This window comes from Oncorhynchus tshawytscha, linkage group LG11, assembly GCF_018296145.1.
Source record: "Oncorhynchus tshawytscha isolate Ot180627B linkage group LG11, Otsh_v2.0, whole genome shotgun sequence".
In the NCBI taxonomy this organism is placed as follows: domain Eukaryota; kingdom Metazoa; phylum Chordata; class Actinopteri; order Salmoniformes; family Salmonidae; genus Oncorhynchus; species Oncorhynchus tshawytscha.
Window position 1 is genome coordinate 37,070,564 of NC_056439.1, and position 12,251 is coordinate 37,082,814.

The following is a 12,251-nucleotide window of genomic DNA, read 5'->3' on the forward strand; positions in this document are numbered from 1 at the left end:
CCACAGCCGGAGAGAGCGAGACCAGAGAGACCAGAGCATGTCTCCACAGCCGGAGAGAGCGAGACCAGAGACCAGAGCATGGATCAGTGGCCAAGAGCAGAGCTGCCACACCACATTATGCTGTGACTTAGTGGCTTCCTCACATTTGTAGTACTACCCGCTCCTCTTTCTCCCTCTCCTCCTCCACTCTCAGTTTCTATCCCTCTGTATGTCTCCTCCTCTCTCTGTATGTCTCCTCCTCTCTCTGTATGTCTCCTCCTCTCTCTCTATGTCTCCTCCTCCTCCACTCTCAGTCTCTATCCCTCTGTATGTCACCTCCGCTCTCTGTATGTCTCCTCCGCTCTCTGTATGTCTCCTCCTCTCTCTGTAAATCCCCCTCCTCCTCCACTCTCAGTCTCTATCCCTCTGTATGTCACCTCTGCTCTCTGTATGTCACCTCCGCTCTCTGTATGTCTCCTCCTCTCTCTGTAAATCCCCCTCCTCCTCCACTCGTTCTCTATCCCTCTGTATGTCACCTCCGCTCTCTGTATGTCTCCTTTCTCTGTAAATCCCTCTCCTCCTCCACTCAGTCTCTATCCCTCTGTATGTCTCCTCCTCTCTGTATGTCTCCTCCTCTCTCTGTATGTCTCCTCCTCTCTCTGTATGTCTCCTCCTCTCTCTGTATGTCTCCTCCTCTCTCTGTATGTCTCCTCCTCTCTCTGTAAATCCCCCTCCTCCACTCTCAGTCTCTATCCCTCTGTATGTCTCTTCCTCTCTCTGTATGTCTCCTCCTCTTTCTGTATGTCTCCTCCTCGCTCTGTATGTCTCCTCCTCTCTATGTATGTCTCCTCCTCCCTCTGTAAATCCCCCTCCTCCTCCACTCAGTCTCTATCCCTCTGTATGTCACCTCCGCTCTCTGTATGTCTCCTCCTCTCTCTGTAAATCCCCCTCCTCCTCCACTCTCAGTCTCTATCCCTCTGTATGTCACCTCCGCTCTCTGTATGTCACCTCCGCTCTCTGTATGTCTCCTCCTCTCTCTATGTCTCCTCCTCTCTCTGTAAATCCCCCTCCTCCTCCACTCGGTCTCTATCCCTCTGTATGTCACCTCCTCTCTCTGTATGTCACCTCCGCTCTCTGTATGTCTCCTCCTCTCTGTATGTCTCCTCCTCTCTCTATGTCTCCTCCTCTCTCTGTAAATCCCCCTCCTCCTCCACTCGTTCTCTATCCCTCTGTATGTCACCTCCGCTCTCTGTATGTCTCCTTTCTCTGTAAATCCCTCTCCTCCTCCACTCAGTCTCTATCCCTCTGTATGTCTCCTCCTCTCTCTGTATGTCTCCTCCTCTCTCTGTATGTCTCCTCCTCTCTCTGTATGTCTCCTCCTCTCTCTGTATGTCTCCTCCTCTTTCTGTATGTCTCCTCCTCGCTCTGTATGTCTCCTCCTCTCTATGTATGTCTCCTCCTCTCTCTGTATGTCTCCTCCTCTCTCTGTATGTCTCCTCCTCTCTCTGTATGTCTCCTCCTCTCTCTGTAAATCCCCCTCCTCCTCCACTCAGTCTCTATCCCTCTGTATGTCACCTCCGCTCTCTGTATGTCTCCTCCTCTCTCTGTAAATCCCTCTCCGTGATAGAAACAGAAATGTGACAGACAGCAATCACTCCTGGTGCCTGCCTGTGGGACTGTGTGTCCCTGTTTCCTGGTTGCCTCCTCTCTGATTCTGAGCATGATGACATGTCCCCCTCACTATTGCACCTATTGATGCAGGTTGTAATTAGACATCCCCAGTTCTCAGCATGGACACACTCCTTGGAGCAGAGACTCCCCACGGTGGTGGGAATGGCAGCTGCAACAATGGGACTATACTGGCTGATATGAAGCTCCATAAGACTGACAAAGGGGCTGAGCGGAGTTACACTACTCTAATCTGGAGCTGTACTCCAGGCATAAATATGGGGCCTTACGGAAGGACGCCTCCAACTCCAACCACATTTACAGTTGAAGTCGGAAGTTGACATACACTTAGGTTGGAGTCATTAAAACTTGTTTTTCAACCACTCCACAAATTTCTTGTTATCAAACTATAGTTTTGGCAAGTCGGTTAGGACATCTACTTTGTGCACGACTTCCGACTTCAACTGTACATGACCCACACTTACACCATGCCCAAACCGTACGTCCTCATACGTCCGCAAATAGATTTTGTCCACCCACACCAAATGCTATCAAAACACGCAGGTTGAAATATCAAAACAAACTCTGAACCAATTATATTAATTTGGGGACAGGTCGAAAAGCATTAAACATTTATGGCAATTTAGCTAGCTAGATTGCAGTTGCAATTGCTAGCTTTTTAGCTAGCTTGCTGTTGTTGGCTAATTTGTCCTGGGATATAAACGTTGAGTTGTTATTTTACCTGAAATACACAAGGTCCTCTACACCGACAATTAATCCACACATAAAACAGTCAACCGAATCGTTTCTAGTCATCTCTCCTCCTTCCAGGCTTTTTCTTCTTTGGACTTTATATGGCGTATGGCATCTAACTTTCATAATAAGGTGTATTACCACAACTGACTGACGGACCCCAGTTCATCTTTCAATCACCCACGTGGGTATAACCAATGAGGAGATGGAACGTGGGTATCTGCTTCTATAAACCAATGAGGAGATAGTAGATGCAGGACTTTGCAGAACTGACTTCTATTTTAGAGCTTGGCAACGTAGACGCTCGTTGGCTCACGCGGACAGTGTTGGGTGCAATGATTTAATAACATGTATGTGTAAATCTATTTTTGCGACCAGAGCGGGGTGTTCTGCATGTTAGGTTTCCAGCCACAGGGTGAACATGACACTTCTACCAGAGGTGGCCCACAAGGGCTTTCCAGCATTCACAGACACCCTTAGGAGAACATTGCAGACTATGTTTTTTGTCATTGTGGCACTTAATTTGACACAACAATGAGAAAGTCTGGAGTTTCAACGAGAAAGAGAGAGAGAGAGCGAGAGAGCGATTTTTGTAGGGCAGTCAGTCACAGCGGAGTTTATGATTGAACGGCATTGCAGGCATTCGAACATAACAGCCCAGAGAGCACCAACAGGTGACTAGAGGGCAAATCAAAGTTTACATAAGTATTCATTACATTTACATAAGTATTTGGACCATTTAGTCTGTACTTTGTTGAAGCACCTTTGGCAGCATGACACTACAAGCTTGGCACACCTGTATTTGGAGAGTTTCTCCCATTCTTCTCTGCAGATGCTCTCAAGCTCTGTCCAGTTGGATGGCGAGCGTTGCTGCACAGGTACTTTCAGGTCTCTAAAGAGATGTTCGATTAGGTTCAAGTCTGGGCTCTGGCTGGGCCACTCAAGGACATTTAGAGACTTGTCCCGAAGCCACTCTTGCATTGTCTTGGCTGTGTGCTTAGGGTCGTTCTCCTGTTGGAAGGTGAACCATCAACCCAGTCTGAGGTCCAGAGCGCTCTGGAGCAGATTTTCATCAAGGATCTCTCTATCCTTTGCTCCGTTCATCTTGTCTCGATCCTTACTAGTCTCCCAGTCTCTGCAACTGAAAAACATCCCCACAGCATGATTTTGCCACCACCATGCTTCACCGTAGGGATGGTGCCAGGTTTCCTCCAGACATGATGCTTGGCATTCAGGCCAAAGAGTTCAATCTTGGTTTCATCAGAGCAGAGAATCTTGTTTATCATGGTCTAAGAATCTTTAGGTGCCTTTTGGCAAACTCCAAGCGGGCTGTCGTGCACATTTACTGAGGAGTGACTTTCTCCTGGCCACTCTACCATAAAGGTCTGATTGGTGGAGTGCTGCATAGATGGTTGTCCTTCTGGAAGGTTCTCCCATCTCCACAGAGGAACTCTAGAGCCCTATCAGAGGAACTATCGGGTTCTTGGTCACCTTCTCCTCCGATTATTCAGTTTGGCTGGGCGGCCAGCTCTGGAAATAGTCTTGGTGGTTCCAAACTTCTTCCATTTAAGAATGATGGAGGCCACTGTGTTCTTAGGGACCTTCAATGCTGCAGAAATTTGTTGGTACCCTTCCACAGATCTGTGCCTCGACACAATCCTGTCTCGGAGCTCTACGGACAATTCCTTCAACCTCATGGCTTGGTTTTCACTCTGACATGCACTGTCAACTGTGGGATCTTATATAGACCGGTGTGTGTCTTTCCAACTCATGTCCAATCAATTGAATTTACCACCGGTGGACTCCAATCAAGTTGTAGAAACATCAAGGATGATCAATGGAAACAGGATGCACCTGAGCTCAATTTCGAGTCTCATAGCAAAGGGTCTGAATACTTATGCAAATAAGGAATATCTGTTTGTTTAAAAAAAAATATATTATAAATTAGGAAACAATTCTAAAACCTGTTTTCACATTGTCATTATGGTGTATTGTGTGTAGATTGCTGAGGAGTTAATTTATTTAATCCATTTCAGAATAAAGCTGTAATTTATCAAAATGTGGAAAAAGTCAAGGGGTTTGAATATTTTCCCAAGGCATTGTAGCCTACAGCCTATCAAATAGTAGTCTGATTTAGGCCAACTGGTTAGCCTAAGTAGCCAAACAAAGGAATTTTTAAAAATAGTTTATGTACATTCGGTCTTAAGAAGTTTATTAGACGTGCAATCTAGCACATACTGTATTATAGAGACATTCAAGAAATGTGTTAATTCTACTCTCTAACCAGTAGCTGGCAGCAACACAATACACTGCAGCTCCTCCTCGAGCTAATGATTACCAATCTGATCAGATTCACATAGGCCATTTCTCTTTACTCCAAGTTAAAGGCAAACTAAACTGAATTCGCTGAACATTACATTTCATAGAAAATCTGGACAAAAATAGCAACCTGTAAAATGCATGCCTAAGCCTTCTCTATACAGCAATGGATCACAGGAAAATTTAGGCCTAGTCTACACTGCCAACCTACATAGTAAGTAGAGTAGGCCTAAATTTACTGGAACGAATTGCAAAAATCACTGAAGCTGGAGTCTTATATCTCCCTCTCTAACTTTAAGCATCAGATGTCAGAGCAGCTTACCGACCACTATAACTGTGCACAGCCAATCTGTAAATAGCACAACCAACTACCTCATCCCCATATTATTAATTACCCTTTTGCACCGCGGTATCTCTACTTGCACATCATCATCTGCACATCACTCCAGTGTTAATGCTAAATTGTAATTATTTTGCCTCTATGGTCTATTTATTGCTTTACCTCCCTACTCTTCTACATTTGCAAACACTGTACATAGATTTTTCTATTGTGTTCTTGACTGTACATTTGTTTATGTGTACCTCTGTGTTGTTGTTGTCGCACTGCGTTGCTTTTTCTTGGCCAGGTCTCAGTTGTAAATGAGAACTTGTTCTCAACTGGCCTACCTGGTTAAATAATACAAAATAAAAAAATTAAAATAATAAAAATGGCATAACATTTAATCCAAACACCTGTCAATCCTAATCCAAACAGGAGAGAACGAAAATGCATAACGTATGGACAGTACATGCATGTTCATTATCCTGAAGCATGTTGTAGATAACAAGCTAATAAAAAGCGCCAGGGGGAGAGGAGGCCATTAGCCCAGAGACAGAGACCGAGTAGAGGTACTGATGGGCAGCCATGATACAGGTTGATATTATTTTATTCATGACCTACTTGGACAATTTACATACCCAGTACTTTAATGGTCTGGCTCTGCACGGAACAATTAAACTGTCATCAATCCCAGACAATCGTGCTGTAAGACTAACCCAGTAAATAATGAGAGCTGTGTAAGCCAAGCACTGTCCTGTCCCCTCCCCTCCCCTGTATTCTGGACTGGGGCTTTCCCAGTATGGACAGCAGAGCAGACCTAAGCTCAGAGTGCTGAGTCGGGGGCTGGATGACAGATGGCTGGGTCAGAATCAGGTCGCAGCCAAGGGACTCAGACTGGGGCTGCAGACACACACAGTTCGCTCTAAAAAAGGTTCCCTGGTCACAGAACCACAGGTTCACAGTCAGTCCCATAACCTCTAACCTGGTCACATAACCACATTCAGTCTCATAACCTCTAACCTGGTCACATAACCTCTAACCTCCTCACAGAACCACAGCCAGTCCCATAACCCGTAGGACAGCCTAAACCCATTCCTGACTCAATCTCTCTCTGGAAAAAACTAGGGCCTGCCTTGTTGATAGTGCTGTTAAGGCAGAGCAGCGCTTTATTATGGACAGACTTCTCCCCATCTTAGCTACTGTTACATCAATATGTTTTGACCATGACAGTTTACAATCCAGGGCTATGGCAAGCAGTTCAGTCATCTCAGCTTGCTCAATTTCCTTATTATTCATTACAAGATTTAGGTGAGGTTTAGTGAATTATTTGTCCCAAATACAATGCTTTAAGTTTTTTTTAAAATATTTAGGACTGTAGCTTTTTGTTAAATGTTGCAGTTATTTCAGTCGCTGTAGTAGCTGACGTGTATAGTGTTGAGTCATCCGCATACATAGACACACTGACTCAAAGCGTTTCAGAGATTTTCATCTGTTACTAGCAAATTAGAGATTTTATGAAACTTGTTTCATAAACTACATATGCTGACGTGGGCTATTCTATTTTTTTTCTGGGATGCTTGATTGTTTTTATTGCTTTACTGGGAAGCTTAGCAGAGGTAGACATGCTCATGTTATTTATGTTAGTGTAAAGTGAGTTGCATACAGTGGAATTCCTACCAGGTCTCACCGCCTCAGTGCGAGCACCATCACTCTGGTTCATAGGCACATGATTACTGCATACAATAACTGTGGGCATTCAACTACAGCAGCAAATAATCTGTAATTCATTGAAAAGTGTGTAGCCTGAAGACTGATGCTTATGTCCACAGGGCTAATATTATAAATTAAGTGTTCTAGAATAAATGAAGGCTTCAAGTTCACATTCAATTCAAGTGCTACACGCACAAAACCTAAAGCAGATACAACTAGATTCAGCCGTGGGACAATTTATTATTGGGCTGTTGGTCAGGAACATAATGACAAATAATTTGTAGACCGCAAATTGATAGCAGGAAGTCCAAACAGATATAATATTATAACTCTGAGCTAAAGCGTCTATATCTGGTCTGGACCCGTTACGTGAACTACTGCAACGACCTCGTCATTAACTGATCAGCCCGCTCATACACTAAGGGCAGATACTGTGTAGTCAGTGTGTACCTATTCTAAAGTATGTAGTGTCGGCTGCAGTGGCCTAGCCAAAGCCTGCTCCCTCTTGGCAGTGAGGGCAAAGTGAGGAGGTCATGTGGAGAACAGGTCGAGGCTGGGAGAAAGCAGGCATCATGCTCACTGCCCATCTGGGTGTGAAGGCAGGCAAGTGTTTTATGGGAGGCAGGGTTTATCAAGTTGAACAAGTGGTATTCACAGTATGTCTTAGCAAACACGCAGCGTGTCCTCTGCTTTTATGTCTGGCTGGGGAATCTCCTCTGATGATTTGACCCATGCCAAATCTTTCTAGTTTTGTTGTGTTTGGACCATTCTAGTTTGTTGTTGATGTGGACACTAAGGAACTTGAAACTCTCAACCTGCTCCAATACAGCCTCGTCGATGAGAATGGGGGCGTGCTCGGTCCTCCTTTTCCTGTAGTCCAGAATCATCTCCTTAGTCTTGGTTACGTTGAGGGATAGGTTGTTATTCTGGCACCACACGGCCAGGTCTCTGACCTCCTCCTCCTGTTCCTTTTGTCCAGGTGGGAAAGGGCAGTGTGGAGTGCAATAGAGATTGCATCATCTGTGGATCTGTTTGGGTGGTATGCAAATTGGAGTGGGTCTAGGGTTTCTGGGATAATGGTGTTGATGTGAGCCATTACCAACCTTTCAAAGTACTTCATGGCTATGGACGTGAGTGCTACGGGTCTGTAGTCATTTAGGCAGGTTGCCCTTGTGTTCTTGGGCACAGGGACTATGGTGGTCTGCTTGAAACATGTCCCTGATTGAGTCTGTAATAGCAACATGTTGAAAATGTCAGTGAAGACACCTGCCAGTTGGTCAGCACATGCCCGGAGCACACGTCCTGGTAATCCGTCTGGCCCCGCAGCCTTGTGTATGTTGACCTGTTTAAAGGTCTTACTCACGTCGGCTACGGAGAGCGTGATCACACAGTCGTCCGGAACAGCTGATGCTCTCATGCATGCCTCAGTGTTGCTTGCCTCGAAGCGAGCATAGAAGTGATTTAGCTCGTCTGGTAGGCTCGTGTCACTGGGCAGCTCGCAGCTGTGCTTCCCTTTGTAGTCTGTAATAGTTTGCAAGCCCTGCCACATAAGACGAGTGTCGGAGCCGGTGTAGTATGATTCAATCTTAGCCCTGTATTGACGCTTTGCCTGTTTGATGGTTTGTCGCAGGGCATAGCAGGATTTCTTGTAAGCTTCCGGTTTAGAGTCCCACACCTTGAATGTGGTAGCTCTACCCTTTAGCTCAGTGCGAATGTTGCCTGTAATCCATAACACACCAAAGACACGTCAACCAGGCCCAGACATGGTTTGATGGAGAGGAAACCTGTAGCCTAGTTTCTCATCATTCCTTGGAGAGCCGAGACAATTGGAGCTAGTAGCTTTCTACTTTTAGTGAGGAACCTGAAGTCTTACAGGAATTCATTCCTAAAGTGGGATATTGAAGGCAGAGAGATTGTTTATTCTTAGCCTGTCTGTCAAACAGCATTAAAGTGTGTCACAAGCATGGTGTATTCAATAATGGCTTTGTCCCTGCAGCCATCCAGTCACACACAGCTCTGTGCTGTCTGGGGCTGCTGCTTATTTTATGGTTGATTGATTAGCGCAACTCAAACTAATGATATGGATTTGCCACTGGAAATAGGGCCATTGTAGCACATGATGTCATCATACAAATGTATACAAATTTAAGTATGTGAGTACAAAGACACTGCACAGAATCAACAACAGGCACATTCCCTCCCTTGAGAACAGAAGAAAACGAACCTGTGCACACCTTTTAAGTTTAGTTTATTAATTTGACCATTTAAAAAAAAAAGCACACATAAAACTTGAAAAAAGCCATACATGCACATTAATAAAATCATCGAGGATAACACACAATAAAGTGTGGGACTTATTTCCATTGTGGTCCTATTGAGACAAGATGGCTAAACAGGATGGAACACAGTATGGCAGTGAAATAATAAAACCAAAACAGAGAAGAAGAACATCTATCTCATCATTCCAGTTACATCATAGAGGTTATTCATAGGTGCACAGAAGACATCAAACATATTTTTACTTAATTTTTAAAGCTGCCCGGAGAGGATGTTGTTTTTATGGGCAGAGGCAACTCATTCCATTCCGAGGCTCCAGTATACAAAAAGTACCTTTCCCAGCATTACTCCTGAACCTGTATAAGCACACATCAGCAACACCTGATCTGGTGCTGTGATTGTGTGCATCCCTAACACGAGGAAAGTAATCACTTAGATATCTGGGCGCAGGACCATAAATACTCCTGTAAACCAAACCTAGTCTAATCTGGGACACCCCAGCCTCAACAGGCCAGTTTAGTTCCTGAAAGCAGCTCCTGCCTATGTGAGTACGTGGACTCACCTTCAATACTACCACGATCAGCTTATTCTGGGCTATCTGGAGCTTCCGCTTCATCAGTTTAGATAAGTCCCCAAACCAGGAAGTACTAGCATAGTCAAAATGGCATTGAATGAGGGCAGTAGCTAGCACTTTCATGGAGTCCTTATCAAGCAGCTTGGACTTTCTAGCCAAAAAGTTAGTCCTGTCATTAACCTTCCCTAGCACGTTATTGGCCATGCTCACACCTCCCAAGCTTCCATCAAGGATACATCCCAAGTAGCTAACAGAGGTTTTAGTAGTCAGCACCTCACCCCCCTAACTCCACTATGATTTCAGACAACCTACACAATTTAGGTTTGGATCCAAAAATAATTGCTTCAGTTTTCCATAAGTGCAGAGATAGCAAATGGCTTGGAGATAATAAGCTAATGTTAGTAAGCTCTGTGCTAAGTATGCTTTCCAACAGTTTTACTTTTGTGAGACACCAGAAGTGTAGAGTCATCCACATAAAGAAAAAGATAGCAAGAACAACAATCTTTCATATCATTAATATACAATAAAAACAGCAGAGGCCCAAGCACGCCCCCCTACAGAATGCCATTGGTTGCCACTCATTGGTTTTGCCTGAGACAGTGAACCATTAACGTCAACTACTTGCTCCCTTCCTGATAAATAGGACTTTACCCAGCCTAGAGGGATACTGCTTAACCCCAGTGCCTCCAGTTTGGAGATTAGGAGACCGTGGTTAACTGTATCAAAGGCCTTCTGTAGGTCAAGCAGTACCATTCCACGCAGATTTCCCTTCTCTTTCCTGTTGAAGTCAGTCAAGTAAAGTAGACATGAATCAGTGGAATATGTTTTTCTAAAACCCGACTGAAAATCATACATTAGACCCTGTTTGTTAACATATTCATACACTTGCTCATGTACAATTATCTCCAGGATCTTTGGTGTTACACAAAGGATAGATACAGGCCTATAATTCCCAGGGTCACACTTTATCACCTTCTTATACAGAGGTATAACTTTAGCTTGCTTCATGTCCCTGGGAAAGGTGCCTTGTTCAAGAGAGAGATTAACGATATGCGCAATACAAGGGCCAATTTGCTCAGCAGAATCTATAAGAAACCTTGCAGGAATATTATCCAGGCCTGTGGCTTTGGAGCATTTAAGCTCTGCCAGCATACTGACTACTTTGGCTGTTGCTACCTTTGCAAAAGAAAAAGAGTTTGGCTGAACCCCTAACTCTACATAATACTTCTTGACTTGGTTGCTTCCATACAAACCAGAACTGGTGGGCAGCTTGCTAACCAGCTTGCTGGCAACAGAAGTAAAAAAAAATAGTTGAATTAATTTGCAACCTCTGCTTTTTCATATACCATCTCCCCCTTGATGTTCAGCCCAATACTGTTTAGTTTGTTTTTGGTGGTACTACTATAGCCTAATTCCTTGAATGATTTCCAAAGCTTTTTAGGGTCATTTTTGTTCTCAATTATTTTCTCAGCAAAGTAACCCCTCTTAGCTTCATCCATCCTCCTCTGTGCTTCATCCATCCTCCTCTTAGCTTCATCCATCCTCCTCTTAGCTTCATCCATCCTGCCACTAGCTTCATCCATCCTGCTCTTAGCTTCATCCATCCTGCTCTTAGCTTCATCCATCCTGCTCTTAGCTTCATCCATCCTGCTCTTAGCTTCATCCATCCTGCTCTTAGCTTCATCCATCCTGCTCTTAGCTTCATCCATCCTGCTCTGTGCTTCATTTCTGTGATGTTTATATTGAACAAAATCAGGCTGCTCTTTAGAGAGTTCTTACATTTTTTAAAGGCCTTATTCCTTGCTTGGATAGATTCTAGAATCTCATGATTAAACCAAGGGCTAGATCTCTGCTTTACCCTGACCTGTCTAATGGGAGACATCACATTCACCACATCAAGGAATATACATTTAAAGACTTCCCAGGCACCGTCTACCTCAACACTACCTAGCACAAGTGACCAGTCAATTTTACCCACTTCCTCCCTAAACTTTTCAACACAGTATTTTTTGAGTCCTCTGATTCTAACAGTTTTGTGACACTTAAATACATCTTTAAAAATCTTCCTTGTACAAAATGTAATAAAATGATCACGGATTCCATATACTATTACTCCACTCTGCGATGTTTTAGATTTATCAGACACCAAAATTAAGTCAATCGTACTTTGCACTGTTTCACATATCCTGTTGGGATACCTTCTTTTGAAACCTTCTATGAGCTTATTCCAAGCCTGCACAATCTATCCCCTTACACTGTAAAGTGAATCATTTTTTAGGGCTAACACAATACGACACACATTAGTGCTAAGTGTATGTATGTGTGCTCGCAGGTAGACATGGATATCAAATCCATACAGTATACAGTACATCCATACAGTACATCCATACAGTATACAGTACATCCATACAGTATTATCAGAGAGAAGGGAACAACGTGTCAGCTGAAGATCAAAGCTGTCTGTATCAGTCCTGTACACACCACTCAGAGTGCGCTTATCTTCTCAGCACACTGGAAAAGCACACGGCCACTGCAGACTGGAGCTAAAAGGGGACACACTAGGGTTAAGCTGCTTTCAATATTAGTTCTTTTTCAAAGGATAACCTATAAGTATTTAAAAGGCATGTGGAATCTGAAGCCATATGACTGTGT

At 44.0% G+C, this 12,251-nt stretch overlaps 1 protein-coding gene across 4 annotated transcripts in view; it reads right to left on the reverse strand.

Moving 5' to 3' along the window:
* Positions 1 to 12,251, reverse strand: part of LOC112262184 (ral GTPase-activating protein subunit alpha-2) — a 213,533-nt gene that overhangs the window by 139,495 nt on the left and 61,787 nt on the right. The window lies entirely within an intron of this gene.